The following is a 3,668-nucleotide window of genomic DNA, read 5'->3' on the forward strand; positions in this document are numbered from 1 at the left end:
ATAGTACATTACGTAGTAAAGTATATGTGCTAACTAGAGGAAGGAAGCTACGAGTAGGAGTCTACCACGTTCAAAGTTAGTTTCCGATTGCAACAAGAGATCAAATCCACCTACACAAAGAAAAGCAAGATTATCCGTACACCAGGGATCGGCCCCCCAAAGAAACAAACCCTTGCGTTTGGCCCTAGCAGCGTGGCAGCGTCTTGGATCGGCCGAGAGCGAGGGCGCCGACATGACCCGCCACCGCCGCTGCCGCTCCGTGCTGGCCGTACTGGAAGACGACGATCTCCTCTGGGAGATACTCCTCCGCCTCCCGCCTCAGCCGTCCACCCTACCGCGTGCCTCCGTCGTTTGTAAGCGGTGGCGGCGCCTCGCCTCCGATCTCAGGCTCCTCCGCCAGTTCTATAAGCATAACCAGAAGCCGCCCCTCCTTGGCTACATCGAGTACCACGAAGACATTGTGTTCACTCCCGTTATGGAACCTCCCGACCGTGTCCCACCCATTTGCTTTGACCTTGTACGATTTGGCAGACGCCGCGATGATGACATCCGCTTCCCTCCCGCGAACAAAGTGCTTGGGTGCCGCCACGGCCTTGTCCTTGTCGGCGACCATTTGTGGAGAGAGGTCATTGTGTGTGACCCCATCACAGGCGAGCAGTGCCCCGTGGCAGCACCTTTGGAGTTCCAGAGGGGTTGGTTCAACGGGCGGTGCTCTGTGCTGCCCGCGATCAGGGCCACGTGCACGGCGCATGCTATTCAAGCCCCTTTAAGATGGTCTTGGTGTCTATGTACAGAGAATACAGAGATGTTTGTGGATTACCCATCGCCCATGTTTATTCCTCAGAGACTGACACATGGAGCGGTCTCATCTCTACAAAAGTTTCACGTAATAAGTGTTCTTATTTTGGTCCTAGCACCCTTGTTGGTAATGTCCTTTACTGGCCTTCATACAATTGGGAAGATAACATACTTGAGTTTGATTTGGACACACAAAGCCTTACAGTGTTAAAGGGGCCTCCATGTATGAATGATTTCGACAACTTCCAGATCATCCAGGCAGAGGATGGCGCCATTGGTATTGCCGTGTTGTCTTACCATACCCTCCGACTATGGCAGAGAATGGTAAACTGCCGAGGCGTTGCCATATGGTTATCGTGCAAGCTCGTTCCATTGCGTATCCTTCTGAACATCCCTCCTCAAACTGAGAGGAAGAGGGAATGTCCTCGATTGGTGGGGTATGATGAGGATACCGATGTAATCTTTTTAGGTATCCACGACAGTGTCTATATTGTTTAACCCAAGTCAATGCAACCAGGCAACTAAATGTGACCCGTTCTCCAAATTATTGTTACCCATTCACAAGTTTCTTTCCACCAGGTTACTTGCAGAAGTGATGATTTTATAATGATAAAGTGATCACAAGTTTGTACACGGGTGCTTCTGTTAGATATTATCTTTATCTGTATTGGGTCACTGGCAGGTTAATGCTTTTATGTTCTCCATATGAAGAAAGGGCTGCTGCAATTTTTTGTTCTCCCTGAGTTTGTCGCGCATCAGTGTGGTCGGCAGTGTTGAAAAAACTGTTATCTGAAGAAACTTACTGAATGCATATGCCTTGGTCTAGCTATGTTTCCAATGTAGCAATATGTACCTTAGTATTAATGCAAGTTGGTTTTTATTATCTGTTGCTTATGTACGTGCTTGCGCTTGGGAGCTCCTATCTCTCAGGCCATGACAATTTCGGCCCCAAGTATCACCAAAAGGTGTGTGTTGAGTGTGCTTCTCAGCTTTGGTTTGAAAAGCATGACATCTCCGTCGATACAATGTGATCATGATCCACCCGTTCTCCCTCTTTTTTTTTTTGCTCAATTTGCCTTGAGATGAATATCAGGAAATTAATGGGTTAACTGTTGCACACTGCAAGATAGTACCAGACTAGGGAGGGAGGAAAATGTTATTTGGTCTCAACTAAATGTTATTTCACTCTCATTACAGTGGTGCAATATATGCCGCTAAAGGTGGAAGCTGATTGTTTGGAGATTGTGAACACAGTGCAAATTTTTGTTTCTTTTATTGCATATTAAAATTTGTACAAATCTTAAAAATGAAAACATAGATAAGAAAAATCTATATTACAAAAAGTTCTTTCATCGTGGTAGGCATATCGACGACCCTCCTGCAATTGTATGCATCAGAGGCGGGGCATGTTTTTTTTAGATTACCGCACGACATTGATTTAATGCCGTTTCGCACAAATTTTAATTAATTTTCATTTTGATTCAAACATTCCAATTACATTCATATTTTAGGATATTTTACATAAACTTGAACGGAATTTAAATTTTAACATAAAAACAACCTAACCAAACTACTCCTGATCGCTCTCCATGGCGAGGTCGATGACCTCCACCGTGCCGCCGTAGCCACCGTCACCACCATTGTCGCCGCGGTCGTTGCTGTCGGCGCCGGCAAGGACCTCGTCATCTTCCCAGTCTTCCTCATCGCTCTGCTCCGCCGCAACTACCGCCTCAATAGCCGCCAAGGCCGCCGCCTCCTCCTGGGGCTCCAGCGCTGCCACCGCGGTAGCCTCTTCCGCTGATCGGCCCAGGGCCGCCGGGAGCCCAGGTGTGTGCTCTGGGTCGCCATCCCGCGGGAGCACCGCCTGCTCCGGCGGGATTGGAACATCCACTGGGGCTGGTGGGGCGTGGGCGGGGACAGGGGCGCACCCGCGCGAGCGGGAGGGGCCGGCTCCACCGGTGTCGTCGATGGGGATCCCTTGGGCGGCGCGTTTGAAGGCGTGGATCACATCGTCGAACCGCTTGCCGTGCCAAAAACGGCGGCGGTTCTTCTTCTCGTAGCGCCCACGGGGTGCGCGGAGCTCCTCTTTGGTAGCCGGAGGGCTCTGCGTGGGGTAGCCATTGGCGGAGATCCTCCACGGCCGCGGCACCTTCACCGACGGCGCCATGTAGAGGCTATACCGGACGAGGTCCTTCGTCTGCCCTAATGTAAGGCTCGACGGCCAGACGCCCCCGGTGCCACGCCTTCGCTCTCGGACTCGCTCGACGACATGGTGGCGTGGGCGGCGGAGGAGAGATCGCCGCGGGGAGAGATATGGGCAAGGGAGAGAGAGAGAGAGAGAGGAGAGAAGGACATGCGGTGTGAGCATAGACATCGGGTGGGGCCGCTTTTATAGCGGGCGGGGCGGGGCGGGGCAAGCGAGGCGCCAGGCAATTAAAGTGCAGCAGGCGAGGCTCCGAGGCGCGACAGGCGATGGGACGTCTCGGCGCGCGGCAGGCGAGGAGGCGGCATGGGCGGCGTGCGACAGGGGGCAAGTCTGTCGGCTGCCGGCTGCGGTCACGCGGTGCGGGACACGAGATCAAGTGGCAGCCGACAGCTCAGGAGAATGCGGCAGCCCAAGGAGCCGGCGGCAGGGGCATTGAATGCGGGCGGCGGTGCGTGATGGCATGCACGGCATAACAGGAGGGCACACGCGTTGTTTCCGGCCGCGTTCAACAGCCACATCTGCATGCGGGCAGGCGCGTATCCCACTTAAAAAACCCACCGCGTATTCGTATACATACACACCTCGGGCCCGCGGGCGTGCGGGCGGGCACTTTTCAAAAAATGATCGTCATGCCCTTTGTTATGAAGGGGTATCGGCCAATCTC

Source organism: Triticum dicoccoides, chromosome 3A, assembly GCF_002162155.2.
Source record: "Triticum dicoccoides isolate Atlit2015 ecotype Zavitan chromosome 3A, WEW_v2.0, whole genome shotgun sequence".
Taxonomy (NCBI): domain Eukaryota; kingdom Viridiplantae; phylum Streptophyta; class Magnoliopsida; order Poales; family Poaceae; genus Triticum; species Triticum dicoccoides.